At 36.7% G+C, this 19114-nt stretch overlaps 1 protein-coding gene across 3 annotated transcripts in view; it reads left to right on the forward strand.

Annotated features, from left to right (window-relative positions):
- Positions 1–19114, forward strand: part of B3GALT1 (beta-1,3-galactosyltransferase 1) — a 567228-nt gene that overhangs the window by 137274 nt on the left and 410840 nt on the right. The window contains exon 1 of one of the 3 annotated variants that reach the window (XM_021075430.1): positions 14834–15183. The exons of the other annotated variants lie outside the window; for them this stretch is intronic. The gene's annotated coding sequence lies outside the window, so the exon portion shown is untranslated. Of the gene's footprint in view, positions 1–14833; positions 15184–19114 lie in introns of those variants that run through there. 3 annotated transcript variants of the gene reach the window in all.

Below are 19114 nucleotides of genomic sequence, written 5' to 3' on the forward strand. Positions count from 1 at the left end.
TGTCGTGAAGGATTGTGGACTTACAGCAATAATAGAAGACTTACATATATACACCTGATTTCCAACAGCAGACAGACAATGAAATCTGAAAGTATTCTGTTTAGATTCTGTGCCTTGGGGTAAGCATAGGAGAGGGAAGAGAATTCATTTCCCATCATTTTGAAGTCAACGTTGCATTTTAACCAAATGCACACACATATGCCTGCACTTCTTTCCCCAGCTGCTCCTTCTGGTTAATTTGTTTACTTCTACAAGCTACATCTTGCCAGTGGTTTTATCAGCTTCTCCTGCTACTATAAATCTACCCTATTACTTAATATGCTACAGTAAATAATTTGTATTTGTGACCGTAAACGGTGCTGGCAACCTCTCTGAATGATAGGCACTTGACAAAGCCTGCAGAGTCTATTTGTCCATGGCAGACAGAACCCTGCTGTTTGTGTCCTGTATTGAGTGTAGCTCCAAAACTGGGAGCTTTATACATTCTGTTGGCAGTTGCCATTTACCACTTTAAACTAAATTTGAAGGCTACAACTGCTTTGATTGTTATTTTGTGCATGATTCAGACTTTTTTTTTTTTAAAGTAATGCAGTGACAAGTTGCATAAATAACCAGGAAATTCTGCCCAGGTTTAAATGCCACCGTGGAATATTAAAGGACGAAGCCCACCAAAGGGGAAAAAAAAAAAAAAAGCTATTTCAAAGAAGCATTTATCTCAAATAATATGAGTTTTAAAGGATTAAGAACAGTGTGGAAATATGGTTGAGAAAAATCACTTTTTCATACATCTTAAGGTGATAAATAATTCTCCAAATGCATGCTGTGCAGACCACTGCCAGACTTGGGTTATCAGAATTAACTCCTCTGGCAAATTAGTGTGGGAATAAGAGACTTGCTCTGCTGCAGTCTTTTACTTGATATTCAGTACCAGATTTTCTCAGGTTCTTTTTCATTTTTCATTCTGCATGTATGCACACAAATGTATATTTGAATCTGAATACCAAAACTATAATGATTCAGTGCCTTGTACATGATTTATATGCACTAATTTTGTAATTTTTATGAGCACAGTAGGTACATGTGCAAAAACAGAGGCACTCAGAAAAGTATATCCACTGAGTTTAAATAAAATTAGAATTCATATTTAAAAGCTGAACTGATTATTGTTCTGACATGAAGCATTATATACCACTTGTTGCTGCTTTGAGGCATCTTTTCTTCATTCCATCTATAATTTGTCAAGCTAAGACATGCAACCTCTAATCTCCCAGGAACTGTTTCCTGTAACATGAAAGAAATATATTTTGTATACCATATATAAAGTATATATGGTATACATAATATATATTATGTATATTAAATGTAATATAATGTATCTCAAACCAATAGAAGTGAAGCAACTTGAACTGCTTTTGAATATGATGTTAATCATATGCTGTTTAATATGATGCATTAGAAATTTTACCTCTTTAGTAGAACTCTTTCCTGAAAAATCATGTTCATGGTTTATTTTCTATCAGCACTCCAGTGCTGAATAAAATTTAAATCCTGAGGAGCATGCAGCCTTTGTTAATCATTATTTCAGTTTATAATGGACACAGTGAAAGAGTGTCTGTTGTAGTCACCTTTGGGTTCCTAGTTCCTAGCACACTGATGGGGGCATAGAAAATCTTAAAAGTTATTGAATGAATGGATGGATGGATGGGTAAATGATTATAATAGCTTAAGTAATATGACAAGTTCACACAATTAGGTTAGTGACAGAGCTCTCAGGAATGCTCATGTACTGACAATAAGTACATAAATTGGCAAAACTACTTTGCAGAATGGTGTGAAAGTATTAGTTAAGTTGAAGATATGCATACCCTGTGATCCTGCATTCCACTCCTAGATCCGTATCCCAGAGAAATGCATGGTTATGTGTTGCAGGGTGCAAGGAAAAATACATTTGTGGCATAATGGTGTAATATGTCCTCAAACTGGATTCAATCTAAATGTTCCTCAGTAGTAGAGTGGATAACTTAAGTGTGATATGGTCATATAATAGAATATTATACAGCAATTATGGTGAAAGATCTTCTGTTGCTAAACTTTCTAAATATTATATTGGATAAAACTGAAAAACACAAAGGAACATAAAATACAATTCCCCTTATAAAGATCTCAAAAATGGGCAAAACTAAACTATATTATTTAGATAAAGTATACAGGGACAACATGATAAAGGTGACAAGGAAATGAGTACTATAACGTCAAGACAGTGGTTACCTGCATGGGAAAGAAAGAGGTGTGATTGGAAAAGGATACCTGGATTTGGGATCTGGATGTCAGTGATGTTCTGTTTCTTGATCTGATTGATGATTACACTGGTGATTGCTTTATAGTTATGGATTAACTCTCTATGAAGGTTTTATGTACTCTTCAATAAATATATTTCATAGTTAAAGGGTAAAACAAGTAGTAGTAAGTTAAATCCAATTAATATTAACCAGAAATTATTTAAAGTATTTATATAGTATATTGATCATGAGCTCCCCCTACAAGGAACTGTTGGCAAAAAGTAGCATTTTTTTCCTCCAGCTTTATTGAGATATAATTGACATATAATAGTGGGTATGTTTCATGTGTATAACATGATTTTATATAGATTCTGTTTACCATGATAAGTTTAGTGAGCACATTCATCACTTAACATATAGTACTTTTCTTATGATGAGAACATTTAAGGTCTTATCTCTTAACACTCAAATATACAATACAGTATAGTTAACTCTAATAGGTCACTAACAGATCACTAGTGACTTTCTCTTGATAATTACTATTACACTTACTAAGTTATTATGATCACCTTTAGTGATAGAATCCTAAAATATTAATGTCAGCAGACAGATACTCAGATGTAGTCATTGAGACCAAAAGAATTGGCTAAGTTTAGGTAAATCTGAATGCTAAATAGCCCAGAAGTTCCAGTCTTGTTTCTCTCCATTATTGAAGCATGTCACCCCTAAATTTCTCTACTGTCAATAAAGTTAATGGGAAAATGCCCTGTCCTTACCAGTCTAAATCCAGACTTCTTCTCTTTGAAGCTATGCTGTTATTATTTTTCCAACTATCTTCTCTCTGTAGTCTAGCTGCAGTAGAGTGAGTAGAATAGGTCATGGCTTAATAGAATTTACTGATTCTCCTATGAGCTAAATTGTGTGTAAAATAAATCACTAGTGTTTTGGCACAGAAGGACTTCGGGTGCAGATTTCAATGAAAGATTGAGATTAATGTAAAAGTTCTTCACCATCAGGAACCCTATTTGACTAAAAACCTAAGGCTTGAATTAGTAGATTGAGATTAGACCTACAACCTTCCTTCTTAACAAATGTCCGTAGGATTCTGATGTCGTGGCCCAAGGGAAACAAAGAGGATTAGTTGGCATGAAACATTTGGTTGCACCCACCATGAACAAAAGCTTGTCAGTCTCTGAGTTATTGAAAATTTTACCAGAAACTTTTGTGAGGTTACAGATTGACCTTAACCTAAAAAATTCAGCTTTTTCTTTTTCAGTGTGAATTTTGAGTTATTTTTGAATATCAAATATATATATAATATGACATTATAAATGTTAACATCTATAAAAGGCACATACCATGAAAACTACAAATAGAAATGCCATTTTCCACTGCAGTAGTTCCTCCAGAATGTCTATAAATGAATAAATAAAAGAGTTTAAGCCTAAATTTTAACCACTTTGGATGTTCTTAAAAACCTTTATAGAACATTAATTAATTTTTTAGTTCAGCTGTTTAATTAAAGAAAACTAAACTTTGAAATGACACAATCAACTCTGTGTGAAAGACTATTCCAATATGCTTTATAAACGGAATTCAATATAGGATATTTCACAATTACAGCATAAGACAACAGATCTCAATTTTCTTTAAAGAGAATTTTGGACACTGGTAAGAGGATAGTACCATAATAACTATGTTTTCGTATCCCACATTCCAACCACATCTCAAGGAGCAAAGGCAGATTATTATGATAAAACCAGTGGGAAAAGCAGATTTAACATGTGACCCACCATTCTGGGACTTTACTTTTCCTACTTAATGGATGTGATCCAAATTTCAGACATAACATCCCAGAATTCCACTGGAAGTGATTTGGAAAGTTCCTAGAAAGGCTATAATGAGTTCATAAGATGTGTTTATTCTATACATACAGAAGATCAACATTAATGTGATTAATAGTAAAATGTACATTAACTTGGAACATGATATAATCATCATTATTCAGTTCCCCATTTGCTGTAACCAGTCTTTAATTTTTTTTCTAAATTAACGAATGAAGGAGAATAAGTGCCTGAGACCATGTTTGAAAATTCAGAGTACAGAAATGAAAATACATAATTAATAATAGTAACAACTATTTACAAAGGACTTAGACTAATAAAATACTTTCCATGAAATTATTGGTTGTGGTGTTTGGGTAACTGAGAGTAACCTGGAACAGCCTACTTTTGCCCCATCCCCCTGATCCTTACAATACCACCCACTGTGGAGAATGTCTTTTAGGCTCATGTGACCAGAATGGCTGACAACAATTCCTAGAAGCTAAGGGAGCCCCGTGGTACTCAAACAGCAGAGGTGCATGAGCAGAGCTGATCACCCCTAGAGCAAAGCCAGTAATGCATGTACTGGGCATGGTATGTTCCCATGCTACACACAGGTAGGGGAATAATTCAGAGCCAAGACTGAAGATAGATGTCGGCCCCTCCCAAATGCAGAGCCAGTTTGAGAAATTGAGAGTAGCCTAGAAAGGTCCCTCACCTTCCCACTCTTGGAAGGGAGCAGTGACATAGTCCCAACCACAGTGAAGGTTGACTTTTAACTCCCTCTTCCAGAAGGACTGGCAACAATTCCTGAAAGCTGTGCAGTCCAGCAGTGGTTGAGCCAAGAGGTGGGCAGGCATAGCTGATATTTGTAGAACAAAGCAGTGGCCCTGTTTAAGCAGGGAACTTAAGATGTAGGTCAGCTTGAGGTAAGACAACACAGCTTTACCAGCTTTAGAGCCACTTCTCCTTCTGTGCTTGGGCAAGGAATCTAATTCATAGCCCTGCTCATCACAGAATGCAGTCTTCAGCCTGTTTGACTAGAGAACCCAGTCAGAGAACACAGGAAGCTGCACAGCCCATACAGCAGTCCTGTGTAGACTGGCACTTGAACAGAGAGCATAGCCCATGACTTCCCTCATCTGCCAAGCAGAACCAGTGGCCACATCTGACCAGGGAATTCCGTGTACTCTCTGGCCTAATGCAAGCCCCCAAACAATGAATTCTACAAGCACTTTGTCATACCTTATTCCCCTGCCAGAGCAGGGAAGCTAATTCATAGCCTCATATACTACAAAATATAGTACCCAGTCCTAACCATGTAGTGAGCCTGATCAGAGAATCCAAGCAAGAATCCTAGAGCTTTACCTGGGTAGGAAACTAAGCCAGCAGTCTATCAAACTGTTCTTAGCCAGTGGTAGCACCCATCTTCACCCGCATCCTCAGAGCTCAAAAAATTGCCCCCCAAATAGATCATAATAGCAGGGCCTATCTTCCCAAAAACATTACCAGCAGAATCCCAAACTGAGTTGACTGGTGAAGAATTGTTTCTGCCAAAGAAAACCTATAAGGTCTGGAAATGGAGCCTGACTATTCAAATGCACAGATACTGATTTAAGGAATCAAGGATCATAAAAAATAAGGTAAATATGACACCACCAAAGAAATCTATAAAGGAGTTCCCTATGGTGCAGCAGATTAAGGATCCAGCATTGTTACTGCAGTGGCTTGTGTTGCTGCTGTGGCGTAGGTTCGATCCCTGGCCCAGGAACTTCTACATGCTATAGATGCAGCCTAACAAAGAAAAAAAGATCTATGCACTGTTAGACAAATAATTTAGAATAATCCTCTTAAGAAAGTTTAGCAAACTACAAGAAAATTGACAACTAATTGAAATTTGGAAAACAATGCATAAAACAGTAAGTTTGACAAGGGAAATAACAATCATCCAAAAAAAAATTCTAGAGTTGTAAAATACAATAATTGAACTGAAGAATTCAGTAGAGAGTTTCAAAAATAGACTCAACCATGGAGAAGAAAGAATCAACCACCTGGAGAATAGGACATTGGAAATTACCTGGTCAGAGGAACAAAGAGAGAATGAAGAATGAAAGAGTCAAGAAAGACTAAGGGAATATGGGACAAAATGAAAAGAAACAATATTTGCATTATGGAAATTCCATTAGGAGATATTAAAGAGAAAGGGACAGAAAATATATTTAAAGCAATAATGGCTGAAAGTCTCACATCCTGGAGAGAGAATGGATATCCAGATCCACAAGGCTCAAAGGATCCCAAATAGGTTGAATTTGAATAGAGCTACACCAAGATATATTATAATTAAACTGGCAAAAGTCAAAGACAAAGAGCAGCAAGAAAAAAGAGAAAAGTTATGTATGAGAGAACCCCTATAAGACTAAAGGCAGACTTCCCAACAGAAACTTTTCAGGCCAGGAGAAAATGGGATGAAATATTCTACTTATTGAAAGAAAATAATTGTCAACCAAGAATTCTATACATGACAAAGTTATCCTTCAGAAATGGAGGAAGGATAAAGACTTTCTTGAACAAGCAAAAACTGGAGTATATTACCACCAGACTTGCGTTACAAGAAATGTTAAAGAGAGTTGAGTGGAATAAGAACATGAATTAACATCATAAAAAAACATAAAAATGTAGTGTAAATGGTAATGGTAAATATATAGCCATAATGAAATTCTACATTATGGCAAGAGTGATGCATTATTCACTTACAACTCTACTTAAAATTGTAAAAAAATTGTAAAAGAATGTAGTAAAAAATAATCATAACTAAAACATGTTGTTAATTACACAATATTAAAAAATGTAAATTGTAACAGCAATAACCTAACCATCATAGTAATAGAATTAAAGAGAAGAATAACTATCTCAGTAGAATGCAGAAAAAGCAATTGACAAAATTTAGCATCGATTCATGGTAAAAACTCAATGAAATAGGCATAGAAGTAACATATATCTCAAAATAATAAGTGCCATGTATTACAAGCCCACAGCTAACATCATACTCAATGGTGAAATGTTAAAAGAATTTCCTCAAAGATCAGGAGCAATACAAGAATGCCCACCCTCACCACTCCTGACATAGAGAAGTGCTGGCTAGATCAACCAGGCAAGGAGAAGAAAAACATTAGAGTTGGAAAAGAAGTAAGATAATCTCTTTTTGCAGATAATATGGTTTTTTTTTTTTTTTTTTTTTTTTTTGAGGGCTGCACCAGTGGCATATGGAGGTTCCCAGGCTAGGGATCTAATAGGAGCTGGAGCCGCCAGCCTATGCCAGAGCCACAGCAACAAAGGATCCAAGCCATGTCTGCGACCTACACCACAGCTCATGGCAACCTACACCACAGACGGGAACTCCCAATAATATGGTTTTATATGCAGAAAATTCTAAAAACTCAACCAAAAAGTTTTAGATGCTAATAATGAATTAAGTAAAGTTATATAATACAAAATTAACATACAAAATTCAGTACCATTTCTCTACACTAACAAGGAATTTTCTGAAAAAAAAACTTGATCCCATTTACAGCACCTTCAAAACCAATGAAATACTTAGGAATAAATTTAAATGAGGTGAAAGATCTCTATTCCAAAATGACAAAACATTGATGAAAAAATTGAATATACAAATAAATGGAAAGATAACCCATGTTCATTGATTAGAATAATTAATATTGTAGTATTGATATTTTAATAATATTAATGGGCAAAGGAGCTGAATAGACATTTCTCCAGAGAAGATATGTGGAATGCCAACAGGTATGTGAAAAAATGCCAACTATCACTAGTCATTAGGGAAGTGAAAATTAAAACCACAAGGAGATAATTACCTCATGCCTGTTAGAATGACCATCATCAAAAAGTTGAGATTACAAATTCTGGCATGGATATGGAGGAAAGGGAACCCTTATGCACTGCTGGTTGGATTGTAATTGGTATCGCCAATATGGAAAAAGCAGCAGAGGATCCTCAAACCATATGATCAAGAAACTCACTTCTGGGAATATATCTAAAGGAAACAAAAACACTAACTTGAAAAGATATCTGCATCCTCATGTTCATAGCAAGCATTATTTACAATAACCAAGCCATGGAAACAATATAAGTATCCATCAGTAGGTGAATGGATGAAGAAGATGTGGTATACACATATACACACATGCACATATATAATCCCACAGAAGAGGATATTATTCAGCCATACAAACATGAGGAAATTCTATCACTTGTGATAACATGGATGGACTTGAAGGGATTATGCTAAGTGAAATAAGGCAGACAAAGACATATACTTCCTCTGTATGATTATAATATCACTTATATATGGAATGTTAAATAACATGACACTCATCGAAAAAAAATTAGACTGTGGTTACCAAAGGATGGGGTGAGGGGGGACTTGGAGAAATATGGTCAAAAGGTAGACTCCCAGTTAGAAGATAAATAGATACTTGGGATATGATGTACAACACGGTTATAACTAACACTGTCACATAATATATAGGACATTTTAGAAGAGTAAATCCTTAAAATTCTCCTCACAAGGAAAACATTTTTCCTTATTTTCTTTTTTCTTTCTTTTCTTTTTATTGTATCTATGTAAGAAGATGCATGTTAGTTGAACCTATTGTGGTACTTATTTCACAGTATGTGTAAATCAACCATCATGCTGTATGCCTTAAAGTTATACAGTTATGTATATCAGTTATTTCTCAATAAAACTGAAAAAGCTGTTGGTTGTTCCTTATAACTACATGAAGATATGTAATGAAACTGTATAATATATCTTGCAGAAAAGAGAAATTTGATAGAAGAGATTTTAATTCAGCCTTCAGGATACTCAATAGCAAGATCATTTAAATATCATTTAGAGATTATACTTCAAGCCTTGAAACTAATGTAATTCTAACTCCAAATTCTTTATCTACCATTCATATCACTTTATTTGCATGTTTTCTTCTTGATTTATGTACTTATTCATTGTTGGGTTTATTAGTTGAGCTATTCCTGGTTCCAAAAGAAACTAAACAGCTAACATATATGTAGGTCTACATTTCAGGGTTGCAAACTATCACTTAATTTTTCTTTTTTTTTTTTTCTCTCACTTACCTCAGTTATTGACCCTGGACCCCCAGGAGCTGGTAGAAAAATTGACCCCAGTTCTTCTTGCCTTCTAACTCTTCCCTGGGATGTTTCCACACCTCTGGTGTCTTTCAGAGTGTCATGGTCATTCTTTTTTAGGTCATCATCTAAACATATGGCTTCAAGAAAGCTCCATTGCCCTGGGTGTATAATCTCTCAGCTCTCCATCGATTCTGGGCTAACTTAGGGACCCTGGAGTTTTCTCTGAGGCTGGCTATGTATAATTCCCATAGCCTCTCAAAGGCTACTTTTCAGTGGTGCTGACAGAGGCAGGACCCTCTCTGTTGCTCTGTTTCTCATTGGCTGGTCTCTGGTTACCCCCATCTCCTTCTCTCCATCCACAAAAGCCTTCCCCCTTTACTTGCTCTCTTTTGCAAACCCCTTTATGTTCTTTTAAGGATATAGGCATGGAAAACAAAAGCAAGAAGTACTTCGATGCTATTTTTGTTTCATAATTACTCCTTATAATATCTCACCCATGGTATAATTCAAGAACACAACAGTAAAGGAAAATTGAGAAATAGGTGATTTTATAAGATCAAAGCAGTTTAGTATGAGAATGCAACACTTTGATTTAATTTACATAAATAAATATATTTATCTCCATGCCATTTCATCCCAAAGGGGATTTGGGAAGTTTGCACAAACACCATAGACTATAAAGATAAAATGCGACAAGGGAGGTTGGAACATGTATGGGAATGAGGGCTTTTAGGAAGAAATATAATGCAAAGGTTAAGATGAGCATCTAACATTGCATGCTAAGACTTAGCACCGATTTTTCTCTCTGAGTTTCCTAATGTGCTGAGACCAGCTCAGCAGGATGGGGCTGAAAAAAGGGTGCTGTGAAACTTAAGGAAAAAAGTTAACATAAAACAAGACACAGAGACCTTTATCTTAAGTAAAGGTGGGAATCCAGGGACTCAAGGTCTCAGGGACCAAGAGCACCCCCTCAAGAAACCACACTGCTTTTGTTGTGCTCTTGAGGATGACGTCAAGTGAGGAGGGAGCTATAGGTGTAGGATATAGGGTTTGTTTATTATATTATAAGTTCTTTTATTATTTTAAAAGTCACTTAGCTGGTAGATGGTTAAGCTTTTACTCTGACCTTTAGGCACATAACAATCATTAGCATTTGAGTTCCATTAGCATTCCAGAGAATCCTCACTGTGCTTCCGCAAATGGCATGCCTATTTGCGGCAACCCGGTGTGCCTAGGTTTGCACCTTTGTTCTCTTTGCTAATGCATATTCTGCTAATGACTGCTCATAAACTACTTGGCCATGAGGTTCCTCTTTCTCTCATTCTTTAGAGGACATATCATGCTTGTTCAAATGGCCTGCCAATCTGCACAGATCTGGCGTGCCTAGACCAACGCATTATGTCCTCATTCAGTTGACCCTATGAATAGCTTATGCTTTTAGGTCTTTGTTCTTAAGCTTAAGTCATTTATCATCACTGTGACTGTTTTTCAAGCAGGAAGATGGGATAAAGTAAAGAGGACAAGATGGAGTTTTCAGTGAAGAGGCTAAGAAAATATTGCAGATACATGTCTCATGACACTAATGAACAACCCAGGTGGAACCATGAACATTTAGAAACTTCATGTTGTCCAAGAGATAAAAATGGGTCAAGTATCTAGAGAAACATAGCTTATCTTTTCTTGAGAACTGAGAGAAATTGCCTCCATGGATCTTCATAAAGGAGAAGCTTTCTCAAATAATGAACGATGTCCTCTACTTAAAACACACACACACACACACACACACACACACACACACACACACACACACACACACACACACATCTCAAATGAATTTCTAATGAAAGCAAGTACAATGCTGCGGTTAGAAAGTGGAGACTTAGAGGACAAAGAGTTGGGGTTTAGATTCAGCTCTGGCACTGCCACCTATGTGACCTCATTTAAGTGTTTCTTATGGAGGACCTCAGTTTCCTTCCATGGAGAAAAGAAAATCACTAAGTTCATAGGACTGTGAATATGAATAATTCCTGTAAAGATGAGGCTTGGCCAACACACACAAAAGGGCAATTTCTGTCAGCCTTTAACATTGTAATTTTTCTTCATAATCAGGTATTCAACCCATATTTATTGAATGCTTGCTATATGCAAGGCACTATTTCTAGACACTGGAGATGCAGCAGTGAACAAAACAGATCCAAATCCCTATCCACAGAGAGCTTGGAGGAGGCAGGCAACTATCAAAATATTTAAGTAAAATGAATAATATGGTAGGAGACCATAAATGCTGTGGGAAAAAATAGAAATGAGGATTAACAATGCCAAAGGTGAGTGAGGGTAGTAGTCTTAGTTTCAAATAAGGTAGCTGGGAAGGCATCTCCTGAAGGTCAGGTTAGAAGGCATGTGTGTATCTGGAGGAAGCCATGCTGGACAGAGGAGCAGAGTGGCTATTCTCAGAATGTTTGAGGAATAAGGAAACCAGTTTGGGGTAAAATATAATGAGGAGAGTGACAGAAGATATGGACAGGGAGCTAATGAGGGACAAGAGCCATTTGGACCATGTAATCCCTTGTTGCTGATTGGAGAGTAAAAGCAGAGAATGATAGGATGTGACTTAACATTTGCATAGGGTCTGCTGATTCTTCTACCAGGAGGGTTTCAGACTTGTCCACATGAGGCAGTAGCAATAAAACCTTGCATCAGGGTGGAAGCCATGGAGGTGGTGAAAACTAATAGACATCTATAAATATTTTTGGAGTTGGAGGCCACAAGATGTAAAGGATTACATGTGGGATATCATAGGAAAAGAGGAAGCAGTGATGGCTTCAAAGCTTTTGGTTTGAGCAGATGGAGGGACGGAGTTGGTACCACTTGGGTAAGGTCAGAGAGGTACTTGGGAAAGATTGTGGGACTAGCCAGTTTCAGGGAGAATAATATCAGCATCAACATTATCATTGTTACTTTTAAGAGTATTACTATTTTTCTCAGAACAAAGTGATGGCATGCCACCAGCATACAATTCAGAGAAAGCACTTCAGTGAGGATCTGAGGGGATATAGTGTAAGTATGCAGCTTTTTGATGGTTTAATAACTAAAACAAGGAATTAATGAACTGCTTATCCTTCAGGCATTCTCCCATATTATTTCTTACAACTGAAATGTTGACAGTATTTGGACCACAGAATTCTTTGGCAAGAAACTGTCATGTTTATGCAACTGCCTAGGGAAAAACCCATGGGCTTTGATAGTCAAGTGGATAGTATAATTAATTAACTACAATGAGAATGGAAAGAGTTGTGGCTAAAGAGGAGATAATCACTCCACCATCACGTAGAGGACGCTGAGGGAATAAATGGTCAGGAATAAATACTTTTGTCAGAAAACAATACTTTAGACAAATGGGGAAATAAAGGCCCCCAGAATCTTTTCCATAGAGCATTTCCCTAATAATTGTAGCCTAGAAAAATTTCAAAGTGATATTACCTATAACCTACCATAGAAAAATTTCATCAATGGACCCTTGAGGGTTGTTGTTTTAAAGTAATAGAACTTTTGGATGAATTCTGTAGGACTAATTAAGTTGCAGAACTACCCCTCTGAATACCTAAGTGGATTAACCTGTAAGACGTTACGGTTGCAGGATGACTGTAGGAGGACGTCTCCCTTGTATAGAGATTTTTTTTGCTTTTAGAATATTAGTCTTTAAATCATTTTTCTTGACAGTAGTTGGATATCATAGTCAGTTGTTCACTGAGACATCTTTTACTTTGAGATAATAAAAGTACATCATTAGCAAACTTCTACTTAGTGTGGTAGAAGTACATGCATCCAAATCAACCAGAACCAGTTTCAATTCATGAGGATACCTGTTAAGAAAAGACGGACAAAACACACGGCTTTTTCAGACCATTCAAAATTATTCTCCGAAATTTTGTCAGTATCTCCAGAAAAGATGATTGCTTGAGAATTTTTAGGGGGAGAATAACTCCTAAGAAAAATATCTAGAAAAATATAATAATAGGGGAAATCTGCAGCAATACTAGAAACTAGGGAATAAACAATAAAACTGCCACTAACTTGAAATGCTTTGTACTAGAATCAGTGTAGATGGGACAAGGATAAAGATGAGATTACTTGTAAGTCACTGGCCCAGAAGAAAAGTTTATCTTATCTGAAGTATGCAATCAATATTCTGGAGGACTTAAGGCTTCCTGGACTTGAAGGAGTGAACTTAGAGACTGACCAGGCAAACCCCATATAGGGCCCTAATGAGTCATATGGATCAAAAGAAATCTCATAAGTTGTCCCTGGGAACTCAGTAAAGGGAACAGAAGATCTTCAGTAATAATGACAGCAATGAGTTGACTCAACACTTCATCAACTTCCATGATGAAATTGAATTGGAACACAGGGAACTGTTGACCTGGAATAATGTTATCCTGCTATCGAGTGGGAGGTTCTGTTGACTAGAAGGTTAATAAGATTGGTCCAAAGTAATGCAACATTGGTACACTTGGAAGAAAGCTAGGTCTCACCAAATCTAGCTACTGACCCAGAACCTTCTGCAAACACAGAGGAGAAAGCATGCAGAGGTGCAGCTGACTCACTGGGATATTCACTCCTCTTAACCACTATGTCAAACACATGAGCAGTAAGCCCTCCACAGAGCTTTAAAAGAATTTCTCTAACAGCATGCCAGTGGAAAATGAGAAAGCCTAAGAAGAATCCCTTTGCCCTGATTTTGTGGGGAAATACCAGGCATGAATAGCCTTGCCAATTTTGACAAGTAGCAAAAGAAATCAAAGGGGCTTATGAAAAGATTATATAATAAAATGAAGCATAAAGCCCACAAGAGGCAGAGGGAAATCATTTTTTTAAAGAAATAGGCTATTTTTAGAGCAGCAGAAATTGAGAAGTTACAGACTATGCTCCCACACATGCGTAGTCTCCCCCATTATCAGTACCCCTTGACCAGAGTGATACACTTGTCACAATCAATGAATCTACATCTACACATTATTATCACCCAAAGCCCATAGTTTACATTCCACTATACTCTTGGTGTAAATTCTGTGGGTTTGGAGAAATATATGGCATATATCAGATTATTTAACCTGCCCTAAAAGTCCTTTGCTCTCTGCCTATTCATCCTTCTCACTCTCTTTCAGCCCCTGATAAGCATTTTCTTCTTTACTGTTTCCACAATTTTGCCTTTTCGAAACTTTCATAAAGTTGGAATCATAAAATACGTAGCCTTTTTAGATTGGCTTCTTTCACTTAGTAAAATGCATTTAAATTTCCTTCTTTTTGTGGCTTGATAACTTATTTTCTTTCATGTGTGTGTGTGTCTGTGTGTGTTTAGGGCAGCACCCATGGCATATGGAGGTTCCCAGCCTAGGGGTCGAATTGGACCTATAGCTGCCGGCCTACACCTCAGCCACAGCAATGCCAGATCTGAGCCGCATCTGCGACCTACACCACAGCCCACGCCAACACCAGATCCTTAACCCACTGAATGAGGCCAGCGATCGAACATGCATCCTCATGAATGCTAGTCAGATTTGTTTCTGCTGAGCCATGATGGGAACTCCAGATAGCTCATTTTCTTTTAGTGCTGAATAATATTCCATGTTCTGGATGTACCATTGTTTATCCATTCACCTTCAAAGGACATCGTCATTGCTTCCTGGTTTTGGCAGTTATGTATAGGACTGCAAGAAGCAACCAGAAACATATTCTTGAAAAAACATTTTATATATACACCAGGAAATTTCATATTCTATTTGCTTTTGTCATTTTTGACAGAAGAAAACATAGACTGTCTAAGAAGAGAGATAAAAGGTGAAAGAAAAGAAATTATTAAAATGGAGCTGTCTGGGTGGCGAACAAGTTTGAAGAGAAATCAGTAATACAAGAAAGTAAGTTTATGAAGTTATAGAAGAGTTTTTAAATGTTTTTAAGGCAATTAAGAGCAGAAACTATTCAGCAGACAACTGAACAAAGTGTTATAGATCTCACAATGTGGATAATAACAACAAACATTTAACTAAGCAGAAAAGAAAAAGATAAATGACTTGGAAAACAACATAGAACTGCAAGAGAAATTGGAACATATTAAAAATGATATTAGGAGTTCTTGCTGTGGCTCAGCAGTAACAAACCCAACTAGAATACTTGAGGGTGCGGGTTTGATCCCTGGCCTCACTCAGTGGGTTAGGGATCTGGTGTTGCCGTGAGCAGTGTCATAGGTTGCAGATGTGGCTCGGACCTGGCATTGCTGTGACTGTGGCTGTGGGGCTGGCAGCTACAGCTCCAATTGGATCCCTAGGCAGGGAACTCCCATATGCCACAGGTGTAGCCCTAAAAAGACAAAAAAAAAAAAAAATGAAACAAAACAAAAAAGATGTTAAAACACATAATAGAAGAAAACATTTCATAGCTAAAGATATAATTTTATGTTTAATAAAATTTATACAATTATCTTTGAGTGGATATAGTAAGACATGGATATAGTAAAGATATTGAAATTTAAGAAAAAGAAATTTAGCAAGCATTCCAGCTGGAAATAGTGAATAAATAACACCTTTCTTGCCAAGGAGACTGTATTTTTAGGTATTTCTTCGACAGTTATAGAAAAAAATAAACAACTAGCCCTTTTCTTCCCCATTTTTCTATTATGGGAATTTTCAAATACATACAAAAGTAGGGAAACCTGTCTAATAAACCCATATGTATCCATTCCCCAGCTCAACAGTTATTAACTCATTGCCAGCCTGGTTTCATCTATTTCTCCACCCACTCTCGCTCAATATTGGAAGCAATTCCAAGTTGTCGTATCACTTCTTTCATAAATACTTCAGTACCTATCTCTAAAATGTAAGGATTCTTTTTAAAAAATGTAATTACAAGCCATTATTCTGCCTTAAAAAAAAAAAAAACCTCTGTAATATCATTCAGTAAGCAATCAGTATATGTCTTCCCTAATTTTACATATTTGCTTTTGATTTATGCAAATCAGTATCCTGAATACATTTATAAATTGTTTGGCTGACAAATCTTTAAAGTATAATTTAATCTATAAATGTCTTCTCCCTCTGTTTTGTCTTACAACTTATTCATCAAAGAAGTATTTATTTTTCCATTCTGCAGAGTTTGAGGGAAAATACTGTGATTTAAAAATTCTAAATTTAGTCAACTAGTCACTTATTTGTCCACGAAATTAGAAAATGTATCATCTATGTACCTTTCCTGAAATGTAAGCAAACAACCAAATCTGTGAAAATAAAGACTCTCAGTCTGGGGATGTTATGATATAGAACTGGTAATAAAAATAGGATTAAGTCTTAAAATTGCAAGTTTACCTTACGGAGTAGAATGAGAATATCACAACTGGTTCGTAAAAGCAAAGATTCATAAGGCATGAGTTTGTAATCCTAGATGATTTTAAAAAAACATTTTAAATTAATTTTTTTCCTCCACAGTGTCTACTCAACACATTTTTTCTTTAGACTTTAAGTGGATAATTAGAAAAGCAAATTTTAGGAAACTAAAAGCAAATTTGAAGAAATGGATACTTTTTAAAAAGTTTTTTCAACAACTTTTGCTTCATTTTAATGGCAAATATAAATATACTAAAGAGGATCTATCTAGTCGTTTATTGTTGCCAAATTCTGGACTCAACTTTTGAAGCGTACTACATCTTTATTCTATATTTTTTTCTTAGGTCATTCAGCAAATCTAAATTTTTGGCTCACTTGGGTGTTAAAGAATTCCTTATTGAATATCTTCCTGATATGAATGTTCTGATGATGTGAACTCCAAGTATACCTTTTTTTTTTTTTCCTTTTCCTTTAGAACTGATATATCCTCCCTGTGATATATTTACTGTGGACTAAGAATTAAGAGCATTAAAACATCCCTTCATTCATGACAGTGTTTTGTAAAATGTGAATCCTCATGTGTTCTATGTCCTAAGTGTTGCTCTATGAATAATGGATTTCCAGTGTTTACTTCACTGAATTGCTTCTTCAGATGAATTATATGGCATTCCCCTAGAGGATTCCCTTTCCTGGTAAAGGGAACTCACATGTGGAGTTCCCTCTGTGGTGCAGCAGACTAGGGACTCAGCATTGTCTCTGCCAAGGCACAGGTTTGATCCCTGGCTTGGCATAGTGTTTTAAGGATCTGGTGTTGCTGCAAGTGTAGCATAGGTCACACCTGTGGCTCCAATTTGATCTCTGGTCTGGGAATTTCAATATACCAGATTTGCAGTGGGGTGGGAAGGGGTGGGGGACAACTCACACAGGAGAGAAGGCTTATGTCTATCATCAAGGTGGTAGAGCCTTTAGTAATCACCCATCTTTCAGGTGCCAAAAGTGAGTTCATACCAAGGGAAAACATACAGGTCTCTATATGGAAAGCCCTTAGTGCATATTCTGTTCCTCATCAAATTTACAAACTTCACACTAGATAAAAACCCTATAAATGAATGTGGAAAAGCCATCTTCCAGAGTGTATACTTACATAGACACCAGAGATTCATATAAGGAGGAAAGATATAATGAATGTGGGGAAGATGTCAGCCATGGAACTAACCTTTATTCACACAAAGAACACATGGTTGAAAAACTGTAGTCATCTTGGAAAGGCCTTCACTGATAATTTATCCTTGACAAATCATGAGCAGATTCACACAACAGTGTAGCCTCAGTTCTGTAATCTCTGTGGTGGGGCCTGCAGTCAAGCTCCAGCCTTGGTGTGCACAGGAAAACTCAGAATTGGAGTAACAAGAGGAAGAAAGTAGAAAGGCTTTGCCAAGAGATAGACATTTTAAAATTGTATACTTAACACACAAAAAGAGATGTATACTTTTAAAAACACTGGGAGGTAGAGTGTGGGGAGAAATCACAAGAAGTCCTGAACTTGGAAAAAAAGTTATTCTGAGATGTGTAGCTGAGAGATGCAAGCCTCCCAGTTTTATAGTCTTCCTCCATGCCTGGGCAAACAAGAGGACAGGCCGCATGGATAAGGACAGTCAGCCAATAAGCTAAAAGTTGCACAGAGGACTTTTAAATTTTTCCAGTGGGTTAGATTTGTTGTCTAGTCCATCAGTGTTAATACTGAGTTTAGTTTCATTGTGATCAAAGGCTGTTGCTGGTTGCTCTTCTACTTGTTAGAATTGGTTGTTTTATTGATATCCTAGTAAATGATTCATTTGTATAAATGTCTCATAGTTTCTTGAAAAAGAATATGTAGTCTGTGTTTAATGGGTATAAATTATTCTTCCTTTCTGTCTTGGTCTCTGATTCTACCCATCCCCCCCACACACACACACTCTTAATCCAAGTCTCCATTATGCCCCATCTTGACTACTACGATAACACTTAAACTGATCTCTCTATCCAACCCTTGACCGCCTGTATTCTCCACAGAATAATCCGTTAGAACCTGACTCATGCCAGGTCACTCCTCTGCTCAAAACCTGTGTCAAAATAAAATTCAAAGTGCTCACCAAAGCCTGAAATGGCTTTTACCATCTGGCCCCTGATGACTCCTATTACTCTTCTTCTTTTGCTAACCATTCCACTCAGGTTGGCCTCCTTGCCCTTCCTTCATCCTGCCAAGAATAGTCTCATTTCAGGTGTTTGGCATGTACTGCTCCCTCTCTGCTGCCCTCATCCTCATATGCGTATGACTTGCTCTCTCATTACTTCCAGGCCTCTACTAATCTGTGTCCTTATTCAAGGGTCATTCTTCAACCAACCAAATAAAAATAACATTTATCCATTCCCTTACCAGGGTTTAATTTCCATCGTTGCTCTTAATCACCACTCACAACACTGTATTCTT

This window comes from Sus scrofa, chromosome 15 (genome assembly GCF_000003025.6).
Source record: "Sus scrofa isolate TJ Tabasco breed Duroc chromosome 15, Sscrofa11.1, whole genome shotgun sequence".
Classification (NCBI taxonomy): domain Eukaryota; kingdom Metazoa; phylum Chordata; class Mammalia; order Artiodactyla; family Suidae; genus Sus; species Sus scrofa.